The sequence below is a fragment of the Macaca fascicularis genome, chromosome 11, assembly GCF_037993035.2.
Source record: "Macaca fascicularis isolate 582-1 chromosome 11, T2T-MFA8v1.1".
Taxonomy (NCBI): Eukaryota; Metazoa; Chordata; class Mammalia; order Primates; family Cercopithecidae; genus Macaca; species Macaca fascicularis.
The window spans coordinates 108,453,949-108,466,607 of record NC_088385.1 but is presented as its reverse complement, the minus strand read 5'-3'; the positions used below and the strand labels follow the sequence as shown (position 1 = coordinate 108,466,607).

Sequence of the window (12,659 nt, the reverse complement as noted above, 5' to 3'; positions counted from 1 at the left end):
AACAAAAAGCAGAGATGCAAATATTTGGAAGAGCACCTCCTGGCAGAGGAAACAGCAGGTGTGAAGAGCCTGGGATGGAAATGAGCTTGGCATTCAAGACACAGGAAAAAAGCAGGAGGAGGAGAGGAGGCTGCAGGAAATGCTCCTGGGGGCTAAGAAGCAAAGTTGGAGAAGAAGCAGGATCCAGATCAACATACACATCAAGTCCTAAAATAATCAAAAGTCATGTATGGCAGTGGTTACCTGTGCACCCCCATGTCACAGATGAGGAATCTAAACTGAAGTTCGAAGATGTTTTGTGATTTTCCCTAAGTTTCAACTGCTAGTGAGGTGGGCTGGGCCAGATTCAAATTTGGGTTAATTCCACTTCATGTGCATGCTCTCAGCCCTGGAGCCCTGTGTGTGCGGTTGAGGCTGCCTTCGACCAGGTGCTCAGTCCCAACGGCAAACTCCGCAGCACCCAGCCCATACTTGTCACATATTAATACTACAGGTGTGGTGAGTATTTGAAATGAATGTAAACACAGTGAACTTTTTTTTTTTTTTTTTTTTTTTTTTGAGACAGAGTCTCCCTCAGTCCCCTAGGCTAGAGTGCAATCGCGCGATCTTGGCTCACTGCAACTTCCACGTCCTAGGTTCAAGAGATTCTCCTGCCTCAGCCTGCCAAGTAGCTGGGATTACAGGCCACCACCACATCCAGCTAATTTTTATATTTTTAGTAAAGACGGGGTTTCACCATATAGGCCAGGCTGTAATTCCAGCTACTCAGGCTGGTTAATTTTTGTATTTTTAGTAGACGTGGGGTTTCACTATGTTGGCCAGGCTGGTCTTGAACTCCCGACCTCAGGTAATCCGCCCGCCTCAACCTCCCAAAGTGCTGGGATTATAGGCGTGAGCCACTACACCCAGCCTGAACTTTCTTTTTTCTTTTTTTAATTTTTAATTTTTATTTTTATTTCCGAGATGGAGTCTCTGTCTGTCACCCAGGCTGGAGTGCAGTGACGTGATCTCGGCTCACTGCAACCTCTGCCTGCCGGGTTCAAGTGATTCTCCTGCCTCAGCCTCCTGAGTAGCTGGGATTACAGGCCCATGCCATCACACTGGGTTAATTTTTGCATTTTTAGTAGAGATGGGGTTTCACCATGTTGGCCAGGCTGGGCTGAAACTCCTGACCTCAGGTGATATGCCTGCCTCGACCTCCTAAATTGCTGGGATTACAGGCATGAGCTACCACGCCTGGCCGATATTTTTGTTTGTTTGTTTTAATGTAAATAAATTAAAACTCTGATATTTCTAGGCGGGATCTCATCCAAGTACTAAACTGGCCCTACACTCCTTGGTGTCCAAAATCAGAAGAGGTCAGGCCTGTTCAAGGTGTTATGACCATAAAAAAGTGAACTTTTTTTTTTTTTTTTTTGAGAGTGAGCCTTGCTCTATTGCCCAGGCTGGGGTGCAGTGGCATCGTATCAGCTCACTGCAACCTCCACCTCCCAGGCTTAAGTGATTCTCATGCATCAGCTTCCCAAGTAGCTGTGATTACAGGCGCCTGCCACCACACCTGGCTAATTTTTCTATTTTCAGTAGAGATGGGGTTTCACCATGTTGGCCGGGCTGGTCTCGAACTCCTGACCTCAAGTGATCTGCCCGCCTCAGCCTTCCAAAGTGCTGGGATTACAGGCATGAGCCACTGCGCCCAGCCAACAAGTGAACTATCTAAGCTAGCATTTCCCCAACTATTGTCTCTAGAGTTTGATTATGCAGGATATTAATAAACAAACCTTGCAAAAGTGTTCAGTGGAAGCTAGGATTGCTGCCTAGAACTTCCTTAGTGAAGTCAATGAGTGTGTTGATTTTTTTTTTTTTTTTTTTTTTTTTTTTTTTTTTTTTTTGAGGTAGGCTCTCACTCTGTCACCCAGGCTAGAGTGCAATGGTGCAATCATAGCTCACTAAAGCCTCAACCTCTTAGGCTTAGGCTCAAGTGATCCTCCTGCCTCAACCTCCCAAGTAGCTGAGACTGCAGGCAGATGTCATCATGCTGAGCTAATTTTTAAATTTTTTGTAGAGATGGGGTCTCACAGTGTTGCCCAGGCTGGTCTCAAACTCCTGGGCTCAAGCCATCCTCCTGCCTCAGCCTCCCAAAGTACTGGGAATACAGGTGTGAGACACTGCATACAGCCTATTGGATACAACCCTACATTACAGATGAGAAAACAGAAATGCAGCTTTAGAGTTCTCTGTGGGGTTAAGAGGTGAAGTTGTTTTGGCAACTGGAAAAGATAACGCAATAGATTTTTAGCATTTGAGAAGTCAAAACTCCTATTTCTTGAGAATCTGATGAAAGCTGGCAGTTATTTTCCCAGGAAAATGCCATCAGTGCACATTTTCAGGCAAACCCTCCCAGTAGGGCCAGTGAACTCCAATTTGGGAGCCCCTGCAGTATATTTATTTAATATATGGACACCAATGTTTCCCTCAACTCCAGAAATGAGCTGAGTAATAAGCTAAGGGCTCTGAAGAGAGGATCCCTGATTGACAGATTCACTTTTGCAGAAGTTCATTGTCCTCAGTGGCCATGGAGATTATTTTAGAAAATCTTAAGCAACACATGTGCTGGCACACAAATCATATGGTGACACACTTCAGGTGGAAGACTGTGTTTTCTGAGAATAGAGAACTGCAGAACCCAAAAATGGAGATCAAGTTCAAGCTCTTGTCATTCTTCACAATTTCTTCTTAAATAATTTAATTGTTGAAGTGACTACAGAATTGTGTCTTAATCTTGTCAAGATCTTTGGAAACTCCAATAAGCAAATAATAAAGATTGTTAGCAGACTGGGGAGAAGGTGCTAGAAAACTTCTCATGCTTGGCTGGGTGCGGTGGCTCACGCCTATAATCTCATTACTTTGGGTGGCTAAAATGAGAAGATCGCTTGAGGCCATGAGTTCAAGACCAGCCTGGTCAACATAGTGAGACCCCCCCCAATCTCAATTTTTTTTTAAAAAAAAAGAAAAGAAGGCTGGGCACGCTGGCTCATGCCTGTAATCCCAGCACTTTGGGAGGCCAAGGTGGGAGTTCAAGACCAGCCTGACCAACATGGAGAAACTCCATCTCTACTAAAAATACAAAATTAGCGGGGCGTGGTGGCACATGCCTGTAATCCCAGCTACTCGGGAGACTGAGGCAGGAGAATTGCTTGGACCTGGGAGGCGGAGGTTTCGGTGAGCCCAGACCGCGCCATTGCACTCCAGCCTGGGCACCAAGAGCAAAACTCTGGCTGGGCGCAGTGGCTCATGCCTGTAATCCCAGCTACTCGGAAGGCTGAGGCAGGAGAATTGCTTGAACCCAGGAAGCGGAGGTTGCGCTGAGCCGAGATCGCGCCATTGCACTCCAGCCTGGGCAACAAGAGCGAGACTCTTGTTTCAAAAAAAAAAACACAAAAAGCAAAACAAAAAGCGAAACTCCATCTCAAAAAAAAAAAAAAGAGGAAAAAGAAAAAAAAAAATCCTCACATTTGAGTAGGAGGAATCATAGAACCAGAGATTATGAGACAAATAGTTAACCTCACTCTCATTTTAATAATAATTACTTGCAATAGATATTCTTTGAAATTTACTGAGACATGTTTTGTGGCCCAACATGGAGTCCATCTTGACTGAATTTGCACTTGGAAGAATGTATACCTTGCAGCTATAAAATGCAGTGGCTGACAAATATCAATTATATCTAGTTGGCTGATAATATTGTTCAAATCTTTTATATTTTGAGGGACTTCTTTTGTCTTCGTGGTCTATACATTAGTGTAAGGGAAATCTCCAATTATAATTGTTGAGTGTGTCTATTTCTCTTCTTTAGTTCTGTTTTTGCACGATGTATTTTGAAATTTTCTCATTAGCTGCATACTCAGAATTAATTGCTATGTGTTCTTGATAAACTGAGCCTTTTATCATTATAAAATTTCCGTCTTTTTTTTTCTGGTAATCTTCCCTGTCTTGAAGTCTACTTTGATATTAACCACCTCAGCTTTCTTCTCCTTAGTGTATATATCATTTATATTTTCACTTGCAACCTGTCCCACTTGTCTGTGTGTCTCTATTTAAAGTATGTCGCTTTAAGCAGCATATAGTTGGATATGGCTTATTAATCTAGTTTGACAATCTCTGCCTTTTTAGTGTTTAGTCCAATTTAGTAACTCCTGAAATAGCTAGGTTTAAGTCTACCATTTTGCTATTTGTTTTCTATTGATCCCATTTATTTTCTGTTCCTTTGTTCTTGCTTTCTTACTTTCTTTTTTATTGAATATTTTTATTATTTCACTTTATTTCATCTATCATCTCTTTATAATGTGATTATATATTTTTATTTTCTTTGTGTGTGTGTGGATTTTTAATTTTTTTTAATTTTAATTTTAATTTTTGTAGAGATAGGAGTCTTGCTATGTTGGCAAGGCTGGTCTCAAACTCCTGGGCTGAACCTCTTGAGTCAGCCTCCCAACGTGTTGGAATTACAGGTATGAGCCACTGCGGCTGGCCTGATTATATGATATACTTTTGTAGATTTTTTTTTTTAGTGGTTGCTGTGGGGATTACAATATGAATTTTTAATTTATCACAGTCTACTTTGGGTTAATATTATACCACTTTATGTATGCTGGAAGAAGGATAATTCCCTTTACGTCACCTCCCATTCTTTGTGCCACTGTTGTCATTTATTCACTTCCACGTTATCACAGTTGATTATTTAAATCTCACGTAATGATGTGAGGTGGTATTATTGTCCCTGAGTTCTATCTGGGACTCTAAATCTCCTAGCTGTGTAAACCTGAACAAATAACTTAATCTCTCAGTTTCTTCTTCTGTAAATTGTGGATAATAATTTTACTTACAAGTAAGGTTACTGTGAAATTTATCCCAGGGAATCTATGTAATGTGCTTGGGACAGTCCTGGTTTTAATACATGCTCAGCCTGGCGTGGTGGCTCATGCCTGTAATCCCAGCACTTTGGGAGGCCGAGGTGGGCGGATCACATGAGGTCAGGAGCTTGAGACCAGCCTAGCCAACATGGTGAAACCCCATCTCTACTAAAAATACTAAAATTAGCCTGATGTGGTTTCACATGCCTGTAATCCCAGTTACTAGGGAGGCTAAGGCAGGAGAATCACTTGAGCCTGGAAGGCAGAGGTTGCAGTAAGCCAAGATTGCACCATTGCACTATAGCCTGGGTGACAAGAGCGAGACTCCGTATCAAAAAAAAAAAAAAAAAAAAAAAAAAGGCCTAGGTCTTGCTTTCTTAACTACGCTCATTTTACAGATGAAGAAACAGAGACTCAGAGAGGCTAAGTAGCATATTTAAGGTCATACAGCTAGGAAAAGATAGAGGTGGAGGTTTTCAAACCGGTTCTACCTGACTCTAACCAAAGGTTTTTAACCATTCTGTCTGACTTTGTTTCCTTATATGGAGTGAGGATGAGAAGAAGAATGTGATAACAATGGCCTTATGTCCTATGGCTCTTGACAGCTTTTTTTTTTTTTTTTTGAGACAGAGTCTTGCTTTGTCGCCCAGGTTGGAGTGCAGTGGCGCGATCTTGGCTCACTGCAACCTCTGCCTCCCAGGTTCAAGCAATTTTCCTGCCTCAGCCTCCAGAGTAGCTGGAATTACAGGCGTGTACAACCACACCTGGCTAATTTTTGTATTTTTAGTAGAGACAGGGTTTCACCATGTTGGCCAGGCTGATCTTTAACATCTGACCTCATTTGATCCGGCCGCCACGGCATCCCAAAGTGCTAGGATTACAGGCGTGAGCCACCGCACCTGATCTTGAGAGCTTTTATGGTGCTTGAGAACAGGAGTAAACACACATCATGATAGCTGTTTTAGCACCAAAAGTGCTCTGCTTTTACCATGTCTGGGACCTGCAGCCTCGCTGGTAAGTGACAGAACCAGGGCTCAAACCCAGTTCTTCCCTTGCCATGTCTGGTACCTCTTCCTTTTTTTTTTTTTTTTTTTGAGACAGAGTCTCGCTCTGTCACCCAGGCTGGAGTGCAGTGGCCGGATCTCAGCTCACTGCAAGCTCCGCCTCCCGGGTTCACGCCATTCTCCTGCCTCAGCCTCCCGAGTAGCTGGGACTACAGGCCCCTGCCACCTCGCCCGGCTAAGTTTTTGTATTTTTAGTAGAGACGGGGTTTCACTGTGTTAGCCAGGATGGTCTCGATCTCCTGACCTCGTGATCCGCCCGTCTCGGCCTCCCAAAGTGCTGGGATTACAGGCTTGAGCCACCGCGCCCGGCCTGGTACCTCTTCCTGATTATCAAGTTGCACAACTATGCCCCATAGGCTGTGTGTATTGATCATAATTACTTTAATGGCTCCTACCAGTGTTTACACCAACAGAGGAAACTTCTCTGACACAGAACTAGTAGGGAACAGCACAGCTACACAGAGAAAGATGAGACTACAGACCCATTCTCATGGTCCCCAATGGGGTGCCAGCGAGGTAGTGATTTTTTTTTTTTTTCTTGAGACGGAGTCTAGCTCTGCCGCCCAGGCTGAAGTGCAGTGGCCAGATCTCAGCTCACTGCAAGCTCCGCCTCCCGGGTTTACGCCATTCTCCTGCCTCAGCCTCCCGAGTAGCTGGGACTACAGGCACCCGCCACCTGGCCCGGCTAGTATTTTGTATTTTTTAGTAGAGACGGAGTTTCACCGTGTTAGCCAGGATGGTCTCGATCTCCTGACCTCGTGATCCACCCGTCTTGGCCTCCCAAAGTGCTGGGATTACAGGCTTAAGCCACCGCGCCCGGCCGAGGTAGTGATTTTTTTAGTGGTGTGTTCTGAACCATGACTGATGGTGAAAGGGCACTTTCTAGTCTTTCTGAAGCAGCTAAACTCTGAGGATCTTCTGGTGTATATTACTGCATTCTAATTCCAGGCACAGAGAGGTGGGCTAAATCTCAGCTAAATTCTTTTTCTTTTTTTTTCTTTTTAAATTAGCCCTGAATCGCAGTGGCTCATGCCTGTAATCATAGAACTTTGGGAGGCCGAGGTGGGCAAATCACCTGAGGTCAGGATTTTGAGAACAGCCTGGCCAACATGGTGAAATCCCATCTCTACTAAAAATACAAAAATTAGCTGGGTGTGGTGGTGCATGACTGTAACCCAGCTACTTGGGAGGCTGAGGCAGAAGAATTGCTTGAACCCAGGCGATGGGGGTTGCAGTGAGCCGAAATTGCGCCACTGCACTCCAGCCTGGGCGACAAAGGGAGACTCCGTCTCAAAAAATAATAATAAAATAAAATCGCCTTGAAGATTCAAGGCCTCAAAAAATTGGGTTAAGACTCACAATTGTTCCTCTCCACATAAATCTTTAGGAAAAGGTGAAAATTTGATATAATCTGAAGAGAAACCAGAGTATACTAGACTTTTTTTGTGGGGGGTCGAGAGATGGGGTCTCGCTCTGTCACCAGACTGGAGTGCAGTGGCGCAATCTCGGCTCACTGCAAGCTTCACCTCCCGGGTTCAAGCAACTCTCCTGCCTCAGCCTCCCGAGTAGCTGAGACTACAGGTGCCCTCCACCACGCCCAGCTAATTTTAGTATTCAGTAGAGACGGAGTTTCACCACGCTGGCCAGGATGGTCTGGATCTCTTGAACTCATGATCCACCCGCCTCAGCCTCCCAAAGTGCTGGGATTACAGGCATGAGCCCCTGCGCCCGGCCTCTTTTTTATTTTTCTTGAGATAGGGTCTCACTGTGTCAGGCTGGAGTGCAGTGGTGCAATCGCGGCTCGCTGCAGCCTCGACCTCCCCGGCTCAAGTGATCCTCCTGTCTCAGCCCCACTAGTACCTGGGACTACAGGTGCGCACCACCACGCCTGGCTAATTTGTGTATTTTTTGTAGAGACAGGGTTTCGCCATGTTGCCCAGGCTGGTCTACCAAATTCTTTATACATCTTTATCTTAAGCCTGAAGAACACATATCCCTCTGCTTCTTCCCTTTTGGCCTCAGAAGTTTCTAAACCTAAGCCATTTACCAGCCTGGGAAAGGGAAGAGGAAAACGACTCCTCCCTTCATCTCTTAGTGGGTTTGTAATGCCTATTTTCACTTTCTAGTTTACTAAGAAGACAGACTTGCAATTGATTCTGCTTTAAATTTATGTCCTTTTGGTTAAGAATTTTTTTTTCTAGCAGTTTGTGAGTGGCAACTCTCCCTGTTTTAACAAAATTAATTAGCGGGGTAATAATGTCCTTTTTACAGAGAAGAAGCATCCTGTTCTTACAGAAGCCAGCTGGTTAACTGGGACTAGAGAAGAAGGGTAGGGGAGTCCTCTAAACTCAAAGAAGTTTAGGAAACTGGCACATTAATGGGATCCCAAGTTTTAGCTACGTGCTTATAACTAGCTATACATTTCTGGTTCCAGTTGTCATCAGTGAGAATTCACTGCTGATAGGAGTCTAAATGGGGACAACCATTTAAGAAAATAGTCTTTAGCAAAGTTTAGCTCACAAATCCTTTTCAGGCATATATATAAGAGAAACTCTTGTATACAAGCATCAGGACATATGTGGAAAGAAGACGGTTTAGCAGCCCTGTTTATAAGGGGAAAGAACTACAAACTATATATCTATATCTATCTATAGATATATAAGTATAGACAGATAAACTCAAACATATGTAGGTCTGATAGATATATACTCACATACATAGTGACAAGAGAATGTGTGAATTGTGGTATGTTCACATAATAGAATATAGAAATGTGAAAATGAATAAACTATAGCCAAGTGCAATTACATGGAAGAATCTTGAACACATAATATTCAGGGAAAAAAGGAAAACCTAGAAAACCACTTAAAATATGATAAGATTTCTATAGAGTTCAAAAATAAACAAAACTACACAATATATTATCTGTCTCTATCTATCTATCTATCACCAATCGCGTGTGTGTATATGTGTGTGTGTGTGTGTGTGTGTGTGTGAGTAAAGCAAGGGAATAATAAGCACAAAACTTAGGACAATGGATACTTTTAGGAATGGAAAGACAAGGAAATAGATGGTCTAGGTGTGGCACATAATTTATCAAAACAATTTTTTTTTAGCTCGGCGTGGTGGCTCACACATGTAATCCCAGCACTTTGGAGACTAAGGTGGGTAGATCACCCGAGGTCAGGAGTTCGAGACCAGCGTGGCCAACGTGGCGAAGCCTGTCTGCATTAAAAATATAAAAATTAGCCGAGCATGGTGGTGCATGCCTGTAGTCCCAGCTACTTGGGAGGCTGAGGCAGAAGAATCACTTGAACCAGGAGGTGGAGGTTGCAGTGAGCCAAAATCATGCCACCTCACTCTAGCATCAGCGACAAAGCAAGACTCTGTCTCAAAAAAAAAAAAAATTGTTTTTGGGCCAGGAGATGGGCTCCTGGGTGTTTATTTCACTGAAGTATTACGTATACGGTTTGTATGTTTCAAAAAACATAACTAATCATAAACATTACTAAAATAATAATGACAGACAAAAAATAACAACTAAAATAATAATAAACAATGACAGACAAAAGGAACAAGGGATAAGAGAAGGTCAACTAACAAAGCAAGTGAAGTTTCAAAAAAAATTCTAAGGAAACAATTTTCCTGCTGCTTCTTCCTTTTTTTTTTCTTTTTTTTTTTTTCCTAAGACAAGGTCTTGCTCTGTCACTCAGCCTGGAGTACAGTGACACGATTTTGCTTTTAAGAGTGAAAACATTCATCATTCAGTATTGTAAAATTAGTTTTCAGTATGTGAAAATTCTTGCCTAAGTAAATAGTTTAAATTTGTGACAGAAATAAATTATGAAAGTTTGGAAAACAGGCTGGGCATGGTGGCTCAAGCCTCTAATCCCAGCACTTTGGGAGGCCAAAGCAGGAGAACAGCTTGAGCCCAGGAGTTTGAGACCAGCCTGGGCAACATAGCCCGGGCATAGTGGCATGTGTTTGTGGTCTCAGCTACTTGGGAGGCTGAGGTGGGAGGATCACTTGAGCCCAGAAGGTCCAGTCTGCAGTGAGCTATGATCATGCGACTACATCCCAGCCTGGATGACAGAGCGAGACCAACAACAAAACATTTTGGAAACTTACTCTGCTCCCTTCAATTGCAAGAGTTTTTTCTTATTTAAAGTCCTATGCTTAGCTGGGCACAGTGGCTCATGCCTGTAATCCTAATACTTTGGGAGGCTAAGGCAGGTGGATCACCTGAGGCCAGGAGCTTGAGACCAGCCTGGCCAACATGGCAAAACCCTGTCTCTACTAAAATTACAAAAATTAGCCGGGCATGGTGGCATGCACCTGTAATCCCAGCTACTCGGGAGGCTGGGGCACTAGAATCCCTTGAACCTAGGAGGCGGAGATTGCAGAGAGCCAAGGTCACATACCTGCACTCCAGCCTGGGCAACAGAGCGAGACTCTGTCTCAAAAATAAAATAAAATAATATAAAATAAAATAGAAAATTAAAAAAAATAAATTCCTATACTCAAATGGGAATAATTTTGCCATCAGATAACACTATACTTAACATATGGACTGTCTCAATTCATGTTTCTTGGTGTGCCAATGTGGGTAAATATGAAAGAAGAAACACTTGATTGAGACAGGCTCTCACTATGTTGCCAAGGCTGGTCTCGAACTCCTGAGCTTAAGTGATTTTCCCACCTCAGCCTCCCAAGTGAGGAGGAGGAAGCAATCCATTTCTGAACAAATGTCATCACTATTGTGAAGATGGATGCAGGGTGTGATAGGCCGTGATTTTTAGAATATTTCAGAAATGTTCAAGGAGACCAGCCCCCTTGTGAGATGCAGAGACAGATGAAAAGTGGACCAGATAGACAAGATCCAGAACAACACTTTACCATGAGCTCTAAAATATTACCATAAATGTAAGGATATTGGCGAAGTCTATTTAGCAGAATTCCTTCTGAGGACTGGATTATATGGGTTGGAAAAAAATGTTTGATAAACCATGGAGGAGTTGAGGGATCTGCTCTTGTCTCCATGATAGTCCCTGGGATGTCTTCCTTTATTCGTCTCATGCACATCTACTGAGCACCAATAGCTGCTGCTCTAGATGCTGGGATACATCAATGAACAAAGCAGACAGAGATTCCTGTCTTTGTATCATTTCTGCAATAAGCATGGGTCTGATGCATGAATTAGAATCCATAGTAGAAGATGAATAATTTGTGAAAGAATAAAAAGCCAAGCGGAGTAAGGAGAATCTAGAATGGGAGAGGGTCCCCCTTTATACAGAGTGATCAAGCCATGCCATATTAAGATGGTAGCATTTGAGCCAAGACTTGAAGGAGGTGAGGAAGTTAAGCGTGTGAACATCTGTGGGAAGGTGACTCAGGCAAGAGAGCAGCAAGTGAAATAGCAGCTCCTCACACCTGTAATCCCAGCACTTTGGGAGGCCAACACTGGAGGATCACAGGAGCTCAGGAGTTCAAAACTAGCCTGGGCAACATGGCAAAACCCCATCTCTACAACAAATACAAAAATTAGCTGGGCATGGTGTCACATGCCTGTGGTCCCAGCTACCTGGGAGGCTGAGGTGGGAGGATTGCTTGAGCCCAAGTGGTCAAGGCTGCTGTGACAGAGCCTGGGTGACAGAGCAAGATCCTGTCTCAAAAAAAAAAAAAAAAAAAAAAAGAGAGAGAGAGGGCCGGGCTCGGTGGCTCATGCCTGTAATCCCAGCACTTTGGGAGGCTGAGATGGACAGATCACTTGAGGTCAGGAGGCTGAGGCAGGAGAATCACTTGAATCAGGGAGGTGAAGTTTGCATTGGGCCGAGATCATGCTACTGCACTCCAGCCTGGGTGATGGAATGAGACTCTGTTTAAAAAAAAAGAGAGAGAGAGAGAGAGAGAGAGAGAGAGAGAGCTAGCAGCTCATGTGTTCTGAGAACATGAGAGCTGAGGGTTTGAGTGCCTTTCTGGAGGGAGGGTCCCAGTTCATTGGAGGACTATATTGGTTGCTTGGGGGCACTGATGAAAGTGATCTTTTGGCCAGGTGCAGTGGCTCACACCTGTAATCCCAACACTCTGGGAGGCCAAGATGGGCAGACCACCTGAGGTCAGGAGTTTGAGACCAGCCTGGCCAACATGATGAAACCCTGTATCCACAAAAAATACAAAAATTAGCTGGGCGTGGTGGCGTGTGCCTGTAACCCCAGCTACTTGAGAGGCTGAGGCAGGAGAATCGCTTGAACCAGAGAGGCAGAGATTGCAGTGAGCCAAGATCGCACCATTGCGCTCCAGCCTGGGCAAAAAGAGCGAAACTCTGTCTCAAGAAAAAAAAAAAAAAGAAAAAAGAAAGAAAGAGGCCGGGCGCGGTGGCTCACGCCTGTAATCCCAGCACTTTGGGAGGCCGAGGCAGGCAGATCACGAGGTCAAGAGATCAAGACCATCCTGGCCAACATGGTAAAACTCCATCTCTACTAAAAATACAAAAAAATTAGCTGGGTGTGGTGGCGTGTGCCTATAGTCCCAGCTACTTGGGAGGCTGAGGCAGGATAATCGCTTGAAACTGTGATTCAAGTGATTTTGATAAAATGGGGTTTTGCCATTTTGTCCAGGCTAGTTTTGAACTCCTGAGCTCATGTGATCCTCTGGTATTGGCCTCCCAAAGTGCCAGAGGTTGCAG

At 44.0% G+C, this 12,659-nt stretch overlaps 1 non-coding gene across 1 annotated transcript; it reads right to left on the bottom strand.

Moving 5' to 3' along the window:
- Positions 1 to 7,289: 7,289 nt before the first annotated feature.
- On the bottom strand, positions 7,290 to 7,405 carry LOC123567846 (U5 spliceosomal RNA). Its single transcript, XR_006690937.1, has one exon. It is a non-coding gene; the product is annotated as a U5 spliceosomal RNA (small nuclear RNA).
- Positions 7,406 to 12,659: the final 5,254 nt, after the last annotated feature.